This window comes from Theropithecus gelada, chromosome 11 (genome assembly GCF_003255815.1).
Source record: "Theropithecus gelada isolate Dixy chromosome 11, Tgel_1.0, whole genome shotgun sequence".
In the NCBI taxonomy this organism is placed as follows: Eukaryota; Metazoa; Chordata; class Mammalia; order Primates; family Cercopithecidae; genus Theropithecus; species Theropithecus gelada.
In genome coordinates, this window is record NC_037679.1 from 16749185 (window position 1) to 16766527 (window position 17343).

The 17343-nt window shown below is 38.9% G+C and overlaps 1 pseudogene; it reads left to right on the top strand.

Moving 5' to 3' along the window:
* Positions 1–1697: 1697 nt before the first annotated feature.
* LOC112634246 lies at positions 1698–2283 on the top strand (annotated as a pseudogene).
* The last annotated feature ends 15060 nt before the right edge of the window (positions 2284–17343 follow it).

Genomic DNA, 17343 nt, shown 5'->3' on the forward strand with positions numbered 1-17343 from the left:
GAAAAGATGATTCTTTTCCCATTGAATTTTCTTGGCAACTTTGTCAAAAAACAATTCTTGGTAAAAGTGAGGATTTAATTTATAGACTCTCAATTATATTTTATTGGTGTATAATGTCTAGCCTTATGTTAATACCACACTGTCTTGAGTGCTGTAGCTTTGTAGTAAGTTTGGAACTCAAGGAGTGTGAGTTGTCTAACATTGTTCTTCTTTCTTAAAATTGTCTTGGCTATTTTGGGTCCCTTGAATTTTCATATGAATTTTGTAATCAGTTTGCTAATTTCTGGGAAGAAACCAGGTGAAATTTTGGTGGGGATTGCATTAAATCTGATGATCATTTTGAGGAGTATTGCCATCTAAATAATATTTAGTCTTCCAATCCATAAACGTGAATGTCTTTCCATTTATTTAAGTCTTTTAAAATTTATTTCAGCAATGTTTTGTAGTTTTTAGAGTACATGTTTTCCATTTTATTTATTTATTTTTTTTGAGATGGAGTCTTGCTCTGTCACCCAGGCTGGAGTACAATGACACGATCTCGGCTCAGTGTAACCTCCGCCTCCCAGGTTCAAGTGATTCTCCTACCTCAGCCTCCCGAGTAGCTGGGATTACAGGCACCCGCCATCATGCCCGGCTAATTTTTCTACTTTTGTGGAGACAGGGTTTCACCGTGTTGGCCAGGCTGGTCTCAAACTCCTGACCTCAGACAATCTGCCCGCCTGGGCTTCCCAAAGTGCTGGGATTACACGCGTGAGCCACCGCACCCGGCTCTAGAGTACATGTTTTGTACATCTTGCTACGTATATTTCTAATTATTTTATTCTTTTTGATGCTATTGCAAATGAAATTATGTTCTTACTTTTGTTCTTAGATTGTTCATTGCAAGTGTATAGAAATACAACTGTATTCTGCAACCTTGTTGAACTCTTGTATTAGTTCTAATAGATTTTTTAGTGAATTCCTTAGGATATTTTAGATATAAGGTCATCTGCAAATAGAGATGGTTTTGTTTTTCTCTCCAATCTGTATGCCTTTTACATTCATTCATTCATCTACATACTACATTCATCTTCGTGCCTAATTACACTGGTTAGAATGTCCAGTACAATGATGAATAGAAACGGTAAGAGTAGGTATTCTTGTCTTATTCCTAATATTAGAGAGAGAAATCATTCATTTTTTACCAAAAAGCATGATATTAGTTGTGGGTTTTTTGTAGATGCTTGTTGACTTTTATCAGGTTAAGTCCTTTTATCTTCCTGGTTTATTAAATGTTTTTATCATGAAGAGATGTTGAATTTTGTCAAATGTCTTTTCTGTGTCTGTTAAGATGACCATGTGGTTTTTGTCCTTTATGGATAGGATGTACTAAATTAATTTTATTTCTTATATTAACTCAATCTTGCCTTCCTGGGATAAATCCCACTTGGTCATGGTATACAATCCTTTTTATTTGTTGTTGAATTCATGGTAATTTGTGGAGAATTTCTGGGTCTATATTCACAAGAAATAGTCTAGTTTTCTTGTATTGTGTTTGTCTGATTTGGTATCTGAGTAGTACTACATCCTTGAATGGGCTTGGAAGAGCTCATTTTCTTCTGTTTTTGGAAAAACTTGTGAAGAAATAGTATTAATTGATATTTTTTCATCGGAAATTTCTGATTTATAATTCAATCTCTTCTAGGCGGCTGCTGAAGATGGCGGAGGGGCAGTTTCTGCTGCTTGCTGACCAAGGTCACCTCCTGGGCCACCTGGCAGCCATCGTGGCTAAGCAGGTACTGCTGGGCCAGAAGGTGGTGGTCGTGCACTGCGAGGGCATCAACATTTCTGGAAATTTCTACAGAAACAAGTTGAAGTACCTGGCTTTCCTCCACAAGTGGATGAACATCAGCCCTTGCCGAAGCCCCACGTCTTCTGGCAGAGCTTGCGAGGCGGGCTGCCCCACAACAGCAGCCAGTCAGGCCGCCTAGGACCAGCCGCTAGGTGCTCGGTGGCGTCCCACCGCCCTGTGACAGGAAAAAGTGGATGGTGCTTTCTGTTACCCTCGAGGTTGTGCGTCTGAAGCCTATGAGAAAGTTCGCCTACCTGGGGTGCCTGGCTCACGAGATTGGCTGAAAGTGCCAGACCATGACAGCCACCCTGGAGGAGAAGGGGAAGGAGAAAACCAAGATCCACGACCAGAAGAAACAACTCCTCAGGCTACGGAGACAGGCCGAAAAGAATGTGGAGAAGAAAACTGACAAATACAGAGATGTCCTCAAGGCCCATGGACTCCTGGCCTGAGTCCAGTAAAGACTGTTTATTCCTCATGCTTGGCCTGTCCTGCCCTTCCTCCATCATGGACCTGGAATGTGGGGACCCAGAGGCAGCAGTCCAGGTGCCACAGGCAGCCTGGGATTTAGGAAGCTTGGGAGCAAGGAAAGGGTCTTAGTCATTGCCTTTCAATAAGGTTACTTAAAGCACTCAAAGAATTGTGCAGGCATAATTCATCTGTGACCAACAGAGCAACCAGTTACTTCAGTTTCAATATCAGCAAAAGGGAGCTGGAACACTAATTAGAGGGGCCCTATTTTGTGAGTAGGCATCTGTTTAATTCCCAACTGGTCATATACTATACTTTGCAGCTGTTAGAATGTGAACAAGCACTTGGGGACAGCAGCATGAGCTTGCTATTGTACAAAGGGTATCTATAAAAGCACAGACTGGGAAGATGTGTGATCAAGGGGTTACAGGCATTGCCTATGCTTGTTGCCTGTATTTTGTGACCAGAATCAAATAAATTACTTTTATTCTTTTTTTTTCTTGAGACGGAGTCTCGCTCTGTCGCCCAGGCTGGAGTGCAGTGGCCGGATCTCAGCTCACTGCAAGATCCGCCTCCTGGGTTCACACCATTCTCCTGCCTCAGCCTCCCAAGTAGCTGGGACTAGAGGTGCCCGCCACCACGCCCAGCTCATTTTTATTTTTAGTACAGATGGGGTTTCACCATGTTAGCCAGGATGCTCTCAATCTCCTGACCTCGTGATCTGCCTGCCTCAGCCTCCCAAAGTGCTAGGATTACAGGCATGAGCCACCGTGCCCAGCCAATATTCTATTTGATGACAGATACAAGTATTTCCTGAAATACTTGTGGCATCATAACTGGTATTTATTTCTCATTTCATTTTTCCCTTGATCAATTTGAAGTTACATAATTCCATTTCCACACTTTTACTGATTACCTACAACACAAACCTTTCATTTATCAAAATATCAAGTTAATCAGTATTACTTGTATCAATAAGAGTTCATTCAGGAAAACAAAAGTAACACTAGAATGTAATGCAGGGAGTTGATTAAATAAGTGTCAGAGGAATTAAAAAGCAAAGGGAAACATTGAGGTAACACAGAAATAAAATCTGCAAGGAGTAGCTACCACCTTTGGATCTGGGGAAACAAAGGGAAGAGGTTGGGGTTATCTAGACCAAAAGTTCAGAGAAAGGCCCTAACAGAGCTGAGGCTCAGACCTCTGAGGATGGGATGTTTCCTGATTGGTGCTGGATGTTTAAGGGGGCACAATGAGTCTGGTTCTGGGAGAGCTGAAAGAAGCTTGAGGCTGGACTGATGCAGGCCAACACTGACAGGCATAGCGAGCAAAGAGGAAAATGAAAGTCACTTTTCTTTCAGTTTTCCAGTCTCCCTTAGCACTCCTATTGATAGAAACTAAGAGGGAGCCAGTTGACAAGAAAGAAATGTGAATAAAACTGTCTTTGTTCACAGATGACATGACTGTCTATGTAGAAATTCCAAAAGAATTAATGAAAAATTTCTGAAACTAATAATGATTGTAGCAAGTTCATAGGATATAGATTAATATAAAAAAGTAAATTGCTTGTCTTTATACCAGCAATGAGCAAGTGGAATTTGAAATTAAAAACACAATACTCCCCAAAAATAAACTACTTAGGTTTAAATGTAACAAAATATGTACATGATCTATGTGAGGAAAAGTATAAAACTCTGATGGAAGAAATCAAATAAGAACTAAATAAAAGGAGAGATAGTCCATGTTCATGGAAAGGAAGACTTGATATTGTCAAGATGTCAATTCTCCCCAACTTGACTAATACATTCAATGCAATCTCAATAAAAATCCTAGCAAGTTGTTTTGTGAATGTCAACAAACTGTTTCTAAAGTTTCTACGGAGAGGCAAAAGATCTGAAATAGCCAACACAATGACATAGGAGACCAAAGTTGGAGGACTGATAGTACCTAACTTCAAGACTTAGTATAAAGCTACAAAAATCAAGACAGTGAAGTATTGGCAAAGTAATAGACAAATGGACCAATGGAACCCAGAAATAGATCCACATAAATGCAGTCAACTGATATTTGACAAAGAAGAGGAGAAAAGCCAATACAATGGAGAAAAGATAACCTTGTCAATGAATGGTACCTGAACAACTGGGCATCCACATGCCAAAAAAAAAAAAAAAAGAATCTAGACACAAACCTTATACCCTCAACAAAAATTAACTCAAAATGGATCATAGACCTAAATGTAAAATGCAAACTATAAAAGTCTTAGCATATAACATAGGAGAAAATCTAGATGAACTTGGGTATGGCCATAACTTTTTAGATACAATACCAAAAGCATGATCCATGAAAGAATTGATAAGCTGGATTTCATTAAAACTAAAAACTTGCTCTGTGAAAGACACTATAAAAAGAAATGAGAGGACAAGATGCAGACCAGGAGAAAATATTTGCCACTTTGGGATGCCAAGGTGGGAAGATCACTTGAACACAGGTGTTCAAGACCAGCCTGGGCAACATAGCGAGACTCTGTCTCTAGACAAAATTTGGCTGGGTGTGGTGGCTCACGCCTGTAATCCCAGCACTTTGGGAGGCTGAGGCAGGCAGATCACAAGGTCAGGAGTGTGAGACCAGCCTGGCCAATATGGTGAAACCCCATCTCTACTAAAAATACAAAAAATTACCTGGGCGTAGTGGCACACACCTGTAGTCCCAGCTACTTGGGAGGCTGAGGCAGGAGAATCGCTTAAACCTGGGAGGCAGAGGTTGCAGTGAATCGAGACTGCACCACTGCACTCCACCCTGGTGACAGAGTGAGACTCCATCTGAAAACAAACAAATAAAATGAAAAGTTAGCCAGATGTGGTGGCATGCACCTGTAGTCCCAGCTATTCAGGAGGTTGAGGTGGGAGAGCTCAAGGCTACAGTGAGCCATGATTATGTCACTGCACTCCAGTCTAGGTGACAGAGCAAGAATATATATATATACACACATACATATATATATATACACACGCGCACACACACACACACACACACACACACACACACACACAAAAAGGTGTTTTTGATAAAGGACTAGTTTCCAAAATATCAAAGAACTCTTAAAATTCAACATTAAATGTATTTAGTCAGGTTCTCCAGAGAAACAGAATCAATAGGAGAGATAGATAAGTAAATAGACAGGTAGGTAGAAAGGTAGATAGATAGATAGAAAGATATTTATTATGAGATATTGGCTTACACAATGATTAAGTCCCACAATCTGTCATCTGCAAGCTGGAGGCCAGGAAAGCCAGTGCTGTAGCTCTGGTCCAAACCTAACACCTGTGAATCAGGGGGCTAAGGGTGTTAAGTCTCAGTCTGAGTCCAAAGGCCTAAGAACTAAGGCCAGGTGCAGTGGCACACGCCTATAATTTGGGAGGCCGAGGCAGGCATATCACTTGAGGTCAGGAGTTTGAGACCAGCCTGGCCAACATGGTGAAACCCCGTCTCTACTAAAAATACAAAAATTAGCCGGGTGTGGTGGCGTGTGCCTATAATCCCAGCTACTTGGGAGGCTGAGGCAGGAGGATTGATTGAACTTGGGAGGTTCAGTTTGCAGTGAGCCATGATTATGCCACTGTGTTCCAGCCTATATGACAGAGTGAGACCCTGTCTCCAAAAAAAAAAAAAAAAAAAAGGCAAATAAACATATGTAACATATGTAAAGATGTTCCACATCATATGTCTTTAGGAAACTGCAAATTAAAACAAAAATGAGATACCACTACACACTTATTAGAATGGCCAAAATGTAGAACACTGAAAACACCAAATGCTGTCAAGGATGTGGAACAACAGGAGCTCTCGTTCTTTGTTGGTGGGAATGCCAAATGGTACAGCTACTTTGGAAGGTAGTTTGGCAATTTCTTACAATACTAAATATACTCTTACAATATTATCCAGCATTCGTGCTTTTTGGTATAAGCTTAAATTAGTTGAAAACTTATGTTCACACAAACCTGCACATGGGTGTTTATAGAAGCTTTATCCTTAATTGTCAAAACTTGTAAGCAACCAAGATGTCTTTCTGTAGGTGAATGGAAAATTAAACCATGGTACATCCAGAATTGAAATATTATTCAGTGCTATAAAGAAATGAGCTGTTAAGCCATAAGAAGACATGGAGGAACACGCATTAAGTGCATATTATTAAGTAAAAGAAACCAGCTGAAAAGGCTAAACACTGTGATTCCAACTATGTGACATTCTGGAAAAGGCAAAACTATGGAGATAGTGAAAAGCTCAGTGGTTGCCAGGGACTGGGGTAGGGGAAGGTATAAAGGGGTGGACCACAGAGGATTTTTAGGGCAGTAAGACCATTCTGTATAATACTTATATGATGGATACAGGTCATTATATGTTTATCCAAACCCAGAGAATGTACAACACAGAGTTGTGTTCACCACAGTGAACCCATGTGTAAACTGTGGACCTTGGGTGATAAAGATGTATCAATATAGGCTGATCAGCTGTAAGAAGAGTGCCTCTCTGCAGCAGGATGTTGACAGTGGGGGAGGCTGTGCATGTGTGGGGACAAAGGGTATATGAAAACACTCATATTTTCTGATCAGTTTCACTGTGAACCTAAATCTGTTGTTTGAAAAAATAAGTCAATCTAAGAAAGAAAACAAAATGTAATTTGCAGAATACCACCCCCAGCATCATGGTGTATAGAAGGGTGGATCTGAAGTTGAAGGACATAGTTTGATAATCAGCATACTATCCTTGCAGACAATATAAGAGAAGCCTAGAACAATTTAACTTTGTTGGTTCACCTCCCAATGTCTATGTTATTGTTTTAATGTGTTTTAATTCTATATTTTTACTTAAATTCTAGAAGACATTAATGTTGTTGTTTTATTCTTTATTCTTTATTCTTTTTTGTAGAGCCAGGGTCTCCCTATGTAGCCCAGGCTGGTCTCGAACTCCTGGCCTCAAATGATCCTTTCCTCTTGGCCTCCCAACATTCTGTGGTGGCATGAGCCACCACACCTGGCTCTCCTCATTATGGAAATGTATTTACACTAGTCATAAAATTTCTAGTGGAAGTTGTTTTCTTTCATCACATTAAAGATATCCACTATTGTCTTCTGTCTTTCATTGTTGCCATAAGAAGTCAGTTTTCAGTCTAAACTGCTGCTCCTCTGAAAGGAAGCTGTTTCTCTAGCTGCTTTTAATTTAATTTTTTACTCTGGTAAAAGTTGCATGCAGTGAAGTGCACAGACCTTACCTGTATAAGGACAGTGAATTTTGACAAATGCATACACCTATATGTCCCACAGTCTGGTTGCTTTTAAGATCTGCTGTTTTCCTTTAATGTTATTCGGTTTCACCATACTATGTTTATGTGTGGACTTCTTTTTATCTACCCTGCCTGAAACTTGTTGGGCCTCTTGAATCTGTGTTGATTTGTATCTTTCATTAGTTCTGAAAAATGCCCAATCAATAGGTTTGCTACCATGCTCTCTTCTCATTCCAGAACTCCAATTAGTTAGTTTTTTTTTTTTTTTTTTTTTTTTTTTTTTAAAAAAAGATGGAGTTTCCCTCTGTTGCCAGGCTGGAGTGCAGTGGTGCGATCTCGGCTCACTGCAAACTCCATCTCCCAGGTTGAAGTGATTCTCCTGCCTCAGGCCCTGAGTAGCTGAGACTAGGCATGCACCACCATACGCAGCTAATTTTTGTATTTTTAGTAGAGACAGGATTTCACTATGTTGGCCAGGATGGTATCAATCTCTTGACCTCGTGATCCGCCTGCCTTGCCCTCCCAAAGTGCTGGGATTACAGGCATGAGCCACAGTGCCCAGCCTAGTTAGATTTTTACTCTACTCTTCATATATCTTTCTCTTTCAAATTCTCCTCTTTGTTGCTCTGCATTTTATTCTGGATAATTTATTCTAATCTATCTTCTAGTTCATTAATCCTATCTTCAGCTAAATCTAAACTGGTCTTTGGGTTACTTAAATTTTAAATGGAAAATTTCAAACACAATCAAAAGTACAATGAATCCCTCTGTACCTATCATCTTGCTGCAACAATTACAAAATAAGTTTAATTTTGTTTCATCTCTATCCCACCAATTTCCCCTGGACTCCCACAGGATTATTTTAATGCAAATCCCAGACATTATGCCATTCCGTTAATAAATACATGCATCTGTATCTCTAAGAGTTAAGGACCATTTTAAAAACCATACCAAAATACCACGACTACGTCTAACAAAATTAACAAATTCTTTTTTTTTTTTTTTGAGGCAGAGGTGAAGTGCAGAGGCAAGATCTCAGCTCACTGCAACCTCCGCCTACCCAGTACAAGAGATTCTTATGCCTCGGCCTCCCAAGTAGCTGGGATTACAGGCGGCTGCCACCACGCCTACTAATTTTATGGTATTTTTATTTTTTGTATTTTTATTTTTACTTTTTTTTTTGAGACAGAGTTTCGCTCTTGTTGCCCAGGCTGGAGTGCAATGGCGTGATCTCAGCTCATTGTCACCTCCGCCTCCCAGGTTCAAGCAATTCTCCTGCCTCAACTGGTCTCAAACTTCTGACCTCAAGTGATCCACCCGCCTTGGCCTCCCAAAGTGCTGGGATTACAGGTGTGAGCCAGCATGCTTGGTCAATTTTTTTTGTTTTTAGTAGAGATGGGGTTTTCCACATTGGCCAAACTGGTCTTGAACTCCTGACCTCAAGTAATCTGCCCTCCTTGGCCTCCCAAAATGCTGGGATTACAGGCCTGAGTCACTGCGCTCAGGCAACAGTTTCTTAATATCACATAATATCCAGAGTCCATAATTGACTAATAAAAGTTTTTTTATAGATAGTTTTATTCAGGATCCAAAGAAGATCTATGCATTACATTTGGCTGCTATGTCTCCTAGATCTCTTTTATTCTCTAACAGTTCTCCTTTCCCACCTTTTTCCCCTTGCAGTGTACTTTGTTGAAGAAACTGGAGCTTTTATTCTGTTTGTTCCTGATTACATTCCCTCGATGTCATTTAACATATTCTCAGATTTCTCATACTTCCTGTAAACTGTTGGTTATATTTAGAATCTTCTTTGGGCTGGACACAGTGGCTCACGCCTGTAATCCCAACACTTTGGGAGGCCAAGGCAGGCGGACCACCTGAGGTCAGGAGTTCAAGATCAGCCTGGCCAACATGGTGAAACCCCATCTCTACTAAAAATACAAAAATTAGCCAAGTATGGTGGCACGCCCCTGTAATCCCAGCTACTCAGGAGGCTGAGGCAGGAGAATCGCTTGAACCTGGGAGGCAGAGGTTGTAGTGAACCAAGATCGTGCCACTGCACTCTAGCCTGGGCAACAGAGCCACACTCTGTCTTAAAACAAAACAAAACAAAAAAATTCTTCTTTGGAGAGCAAGAATCCTTCATAGATAATGCTCTGTGTTTCCTATTGTATCACATCAAGAAGCCCTGGTTGTTCCTCCTTTCATGATGTTAGATTTTGTCAGTGTATTCACTTAGTGTCTGTTTGATTCACCCACAAGCCATGTAACTAATGTTTTTGGAGGTCATTGGTGACAGTTGACTAGATTATTTATTTCATTAGGACTGTAAAAAGATGGCAGCATATCATTCCTTCTACACTTATTAGCTGAAATTCTTCTATAAAGAAGAATTCTTAAGTTATTTAATTACTTTATCCATTCATTTTAAAATTTAATTTTTATTTTTAAATTTATTTATTTATTTATTTGAGATGGAGTCTCGCTCTTGTTGCTCAGGCTGGAGTGCAATGGCATGATCTCGGCTAACTGCAACCTCCACCCCCCGGGTTCAAGCAATTCACCTGCCTCAGCCTCCAGAGTAGCCGGGACTACAGGCACATGCTATCATGCCTGGCTAATTTTTGTATTTTTAGTAGAGAAGGGGTTTCACCACATTGGTCAGGCTGGTCTCAAACTTCTAACCTCAAGTGATCCTCCTGCCTCAGCCTCCTAAAGTGCTGGTATTACAGGCGTGAGCTACCGTGCCCACCTATTTTTATTTTTTATTTCAATAGTTTTTGGAATATAGGTGGTCTTGGGTTACATGGATAAGTTCTTTAGTGGTAATTTCTGAAATTTTGGTGCACCTGTCACCCAAGCAGTGTACACTGTACCCAACATGTAGTCTTTTATCCCTCATCCCCCTCTCCCATTCCACCTCCAAGTCCCCAGAGTCCATTATATCATTTTTATGCCTTTGCATCCTCACAGCTTAGCTCCCACTTATAAGTGAGAACATGCGGTATTTGGTTTTCCATTCCTGAGTTACTTCACTTAGAATAATGGCCTCTAGCTCCATTCAAATTGCTGTAAAAGACATTATTTTATTCTTTTTAAAGGGCTGAATAGTATTCTGTGTGTTTATATATACCACATTTTCTTTATCCACTAACTGGTTGGTGGGTACTTAGGTTGGTTTCATATTTTTGCAACTGCAAATTGTACTGCTATAAGCTTATAAAGACTTCTTTTTCCTTTGGGTAGATACCCAGTAATGAGATTGTTGGATTGGATGGTAGTTCTACTTTTAGTTTTTAAAGGATCTCCATACTGTTTTCCATAGTGGTTGTACTAGTTTACATTCCCACCAGCAGTGTAAAAGTGTTCCCTTTTTACCACATCCACACCAATCTCTATTATTTTTTCACTTTTTTATTATGGCCATTCTTGCAGAAGTAAGGTGGTATATCATTGTGGTTTTTGCATTTCCCTGATAATTAGTGATGTTGAGCATTTTTTCAGATGTTTGTTGGCTGTTTGTATATTCTTGTCCTTTGCCAACTTTTTGATGGGATTATTTGCTTTTATTCTTGCTGGTTTGTCTGAGTTCCTACTAGATTCTGGATATTAGTCCTTTGGGGGATGCATAGTTTGTGAATATTTTCTCCCACTCTATGGATTGCCTGTTTACTCTGCTGATTATTTATATTGCTGTGCAGAAGCTTTTTAGTTTAATTAGGTCTCTTTGTTGTTGTTGCATTTATTTTTGGGGTCTTAGTCATGAATTCTTTGCCTAAGCTAATGTCTACAAGAGTTTTTCCGATGCTATCTTCTAGAATTTTTATAGTTTCAAGTTTTAGATTTAAGTCTTTGATCCATCTTGAGTTGATTTTTGTATAAGGTGAGATATGAGGATTCTGTTTCATTCTTCTACATGTGGCATGCCAGGTTCCTCAGCACCATTTATTGAATAGGGTGTCCTTTCCCTGATTTATGTTTTTGTTTGCTTTGTCAAAGATCAGTTGGCTGCAAGTATTTGGCTTTATTTCTGGATTCTCTATTCTGTTCCATTGGTCTACATGCCTATTTTTATACCACTACCATGCTGTTTTGGTAATTATAGCCTTGTAGTATAGTTTGAAGTCAGGTAATGTTATGCTTCTAGATTTGTTCTTTTTGCTTAGTCTTGCTTTGGCTATGTGGGCTCTTTTTTGGTTCCACATGAATTTTAGGATTGTTTTTTCTAGTTCTGTGAAGAATGACGATGGTATTTTGATGAGAATTGCATTGAATCTGTACATTGTTTTGGACAGTGTAGTCATTTTCACAGTTGAATCTACCTATCTGTGAGCATGGGATATAGTTCCATTTGTTTGTGTCATCTACGACTTTGATTTCTTTCAGCTGCATTTTGTAGCTTTCCTTGTAGAGATCTCTCACCTCCTTGGTTAAATATATTCCTAAGTATTTTATTTTTTTTTTGCAGCTATTGTAAAGGGATTGAGTTCTTGATTTGATTCTCAGCTTGGTTGTTGGTGTGGTGTATGGATAGGATCATATACCTAGAAAACCCTAAAGACTCATCCAGAAAGCTCCTAGATCTGAGAAATGAATTCAGTAAAGTCTTATTTTTAATTTAAAATTTTATACCTTTTATTTCTGGAGCCTCTATCTTAAAATGTGCTACGTTATTATTTATTTATTCCTTATTTCTTTAGTTTTCTGTTTTTCAATATATTCTTGTTTCTCTTTTATTTCTTTAAACAGAGTAAGTGTAATTATTTTAAAATCTGTATCAGATAATTACAATATCTAAAGTCTTTCAGGCTCAGTTTTTGCTGTTATTTCTTCTGGTTCTTATTTATGAGGTCTCCTCATGTGTTTGTGGGGGGTGGGGGTTGTGTGTGTGTGTGTGTGTGTGAACTACTAATTTTCCTTGGAAAATGACTTCTAGGAGTTCTTTGGTGGTAGGATGAAAAGACATTTTTCTAGTGTGTATTTGGATTTGTTTCTGCCCATGCCTGGGCACATTATACTCACCTCTTCAAGACCACCTCAAACTAAATGTACAAATTAAGTAGATTTTTTTGTTTGTCTGTTTTTAAACTACCTGAATTTGAAATTACACTGAAAATTTCTTTAAGGGACCATTTGTGGTCACAAATTCCTCTGCTCTGACACCAAGGTAACTTTTGCTGTGGTTCCCTGAGAATGGGGAGGTAAAGGAAGGTTCACTATGGAGGGAATCTCCTCTCAGACTCTTCACCCTGGTGAATCTTCCGTCCCTTCCTCTAGAAAACGAAGCTCAAGTCTGCATATGTGGTAGATGCCCTCCAAGCAAATGTGACTGCTGTTTTGAATACTTCTTTAGGTTTCTGACCCCCTTTATATTTTAGCCTGTTGATTCTTTACTGTCTTCTTGGCTCTACCATGCTTTTAAGAAGGTATTTCCATTTTTTCCAGCATTTTTTAGTTGTTTTTTTTTGTGGGAGTATCAGTTGAATACCTAACCTACTATATGGAAGAAAACAGAAATCTGTTTAGCTTTTCCAATACAACTTTTTATTTTTATAGAATTAATAATTGTTTTTTATCCTCCTTAGCTTTCTACCAACTTGCCACTAATATATCTGCAAACTCTTCTCATGCAAATCTCTTCTCCCTAAGTTCAAATGCATTAGGTAGTCTTTGTATTTCTTAAAGAAATTACTCTCAAACCGTTCTGAACTGCTCTAATTTTGATGAATTGATCTCTAGTCCTGCCATACAACTTGGCATCTCCCTTCACCACTGTCCTGGAGATTCCTTTGGTCTCTTTTGTGCTGGATCTCATTTCTTGGACTTCATGCATTTCTCTCTCTCTCTCTCTCTTTTTTTCAACTGACTAATTTGTCTTGGCCTAATAAATCCTCTATCTTTCTGAAAAGCAGTGCATGGAATAGCAATACTTTGAGAACTTGCATGTCTGAAATCATTTTTATTCTGGATTCACAATTAAATTATAGTTTGATTCAACATAGTAGAAGTTCTAGCCAGAGCAATCAGGCAAGAGAGAAAGAAATAAAAGGCATCCAAACTAGAAAAGAGGAAGTCAAATAATCCCCAGTCACTGATAATATGATTTTTTTTTTTTTTTTTTTTTTTTTTGAGATTGAGTTTCGCTCTTGTTGCCCAGACTGGTGTGCAATGGCGCCATCTCGGCTCACCACAACCTCTGCCTCCCGGGTTCAAGCGATTCTCCTGCCTCAGCCTCCCAAGTAGCTGGGATTGCAGGCATGTGCCACCATGCCTGGCTAGTTTTGTATTTTTAGTAGAGATGGGGTTTCTCCATGTTGGTCAGGCTGATCTTGAACTCCCGACCTCAGGTGATCTGCCCACCTTGGCCTCCCAAAGTGCAGGGATTACAGGCCTGAGCCACCACGCCCAGCAATATGATCTTATATCTACAAAATCCTGAAGACTCCACCAAAAAAACTCTTAGATTTGATCAATTAATTCAGTAAAGTTTCAGGATACAAAATAAATGCACAAAAATCAAGAGTGTTTCTAATCACTAACAATGTTCTAGCTGCGAATGAAATCAAGAAGGTGATCTCATTTACAATAGCTACCAAAAAATAAAATATCTAGGAATATATTAACCAAGGAGGTAAAAGAATTCTATAAGAAAAACTACAAAACACGAAAGAAATTGTAGGTGACATAAACAAAATAAATAAATACACACAGGCATACATACATGGGAAAGAATAACCTTTTCAACAAATGGTATAAACAGTGCTGGGGAAATTGGATTGCCATGTGCAGAAGAATGCAACTGGACCGCTATCTTTTACTATATGCAAAAATCAACTCACAATGGACTAAAGACTTAAATGTAAGACCTGAAAGTTTAAAAATACTAGCCAAAAACCTAGGGAAAACTCTTCTGGACATTGGCTTAGGAAAATAATTCATAACTAAGACCTCAAAAGCACAGGCAACAAAAAACAAAAATAGGCAAATGGGACTTAATTAAATGACAAAGCTTCTGCCTAGCAAAGGAACAGTCAACAGAATGAACAGACAACCTGCAGAATGAGAGAAACTATTTGCAAAATATACATCTAACAAGGGTCTAATATCAGAATATAAAAGGAACTAAAACTCGACAAAAATCTGAAATAACTCCATTAAAAGTGAGCAAAGGTTATGAATAGACATTTTTTCCCCAAAAAGATATACAAATGACCAAGAAATGTATGAAAAAATGCTCAATATCACTAATCATCAGAGAAATGCAAATTAAAACCACAATGAGATACCATCTTACAACAGTCAGAATGGCTATTACGGAAAAGTCAAAAAATAACATGTTGGTGAGGATATGAAGAAAAAAGAACACTTAAACACTGCTGGTGGGAATGTAAATTTAGTACAACCTCTATGGAAAAGAATGGAGGTTTCTCAAAGAACTAAAAAATAGAATTACCACTTGATCCCACAATCCCATTACTGGGTATCTACCCAAGGAAAAGAAATTATTATATCAAAAAGATACTGGTATTTGTATGTTTACTGCAACACTATTCACAATAGCAAAGATATGGAATCAACCTAAGTGTATATCAATGGATGACTGGTTAAAGAAAATGTGGTATATATATATATATATATACAATGAAATACTATTCAGCCATAAAAAAGAATGAAATCTGTCTTTTGCATAAACATGGATGGAATGGGAGACCATTATCTTAAGTGAAACAAGTCAGACACAGAAAGACAAATGTTGCATGTTCTCACTTATAAGTGGGAGCTAAACAATGTGTACACATGGACATAGAGTGTGGAATAATAGACAATGGAGACTCAGAAGGATGATGGCGTTTGAGGGGGCTGGATGATGAGAAATTACTTAATGGGTACAATACACATTGTCTGGGTAATGGATACCCTAAAAGCCCTGACTTCACCACTACACAATCTATGCATGTAACAAAATTGTGCTTGTATTCCACAAATTTATATAAAAATAATGTTGAATCAACAAACATTTTAGTTTGGTGGAGTATAGAATTATAGGTTGGAAATAATTTTCCTAAAAAATTTGAAGGTACTTTATATTATTTTCTAGCTCCCAATGTATTTTTTCTTTTTTAAGAGACAGGGTCTTACTCTGTCACCCAGGCTGGTTGTGTACCATGGCGTGTTCATGGCTCACTGCAGCCTTGACCTCCGGAGCTCAAGTAATACTCCTACCTCAGCCTCCCAAGCAGCTGGGATCACAGGCACTCGCTACCATGCCCTGCTACTTTTTTATTTTTTATTTTTTTGTAAAGATGGAGTCTCCCTATGTTGTCCTGGCTGGTCTCAAACTCTTGGGCTCAAGTGATCCTCCCATCTCGGCCTCCCAAAGTGCTGGGATTACAGGAGTGAGGCACCACACCCAGCCCTCCCAATGTTGATGAGTTTGTAAGCCCAATGCTGTTCTGATTCCTTTTTTTTAAATTTAAAAAATTGTATTTTAAATTTGTGTGGGCACACAGTGGTGTACATATGTATATATTTATGGGGTACATGAGATACTTTGATACAGACATACAATAAGTAACAATCACATCATGAAAAATGGAGTATCCGGTCGGGTGCGGTGGCTCATGCCTGTAATCTCAGCACTTTAGGGGGCCGAGACGGGCGGATCATGAGGTCAGGAGGTCGAGACCATCCTGGCTAACACGGTGAAACTCCGTCTCTACTAAAAATACAAAAAATTAGCCGGGCGTGGTGGTGGGCGCCTGTAGTCTCAGCTACTCAGGAGGCTGAGGCAGGAGAATGGCGTGAACCCAGGAGGCGGAGCTTGCAGTGAGCTGAGATCATGCCACTGCACTCCAGCATGGGTGATAGAGCGAGACTCTGTCTCAAAAAAAAAAAAAAAAAATGGAGTATCCATCCCCTCAAGAATTTATCCTTTGTGTTACAAACGATCCAATTATACTCTTTATTTTAAAATGTACAATTATTATTGACTATAGTTACCCTGTTATGCTATCAAATACTAGGTGTTTTTCATTATTTCTATGTTTTGTACCCATTAGCCATCCCTACTTCTCCCCAACCCCACACTACCCTTCCCAGCATTTGGTAACCATCCTTCTACTCTCTATCTCTGTGAATTCAACTGCTTTGATTTTTAGCTCTCAAAAATAAGTGAGAACATGTGAAGTTTGTCTTTCTGTGCCTGGCTTATTTCACTTGACATAATGACCTCCAGATCCATCCATGTTGTTTCAAGTGACAGGATCTCATTCTTTTTCATGGCTGAATAGTAAGTACTCCTATGTGTATATGCACTACATTTTTTAAATCCATCTGTTGATGAACACTTAGGTTGCCTCCAAATCTTAGCTATTGTGAATGGTGCTGCAACAAAAATGGGAGTACAGATACCATTTCGATATATTGATTTCCTTTCTGTTGGGTATATACCCATCAGTGGGAATGCTGAATTTTATGGTAGCTCTATTTTTAGTTTTTTGAGGAAACTCCAAACTGTTTTCCATAGTGGTTGTACTAATTTACATTCACACCAACAGTGTACAAGGGTTCCCTTTTCTCCACGTCCTCTCAAATAAGTGTTATTGCCTATCTTTTGGGTAAAAGCCATTTAAACTGGAGTGAGATGATATCTCATTGTAGTTTTGATTTTCATTTCTCTGATGATCAATCATGTTGAGTACCTTTTCATACACCTGTTTGCCATTTGTATGTCTTCTTTTGAGAAATGTCTATTCAGATC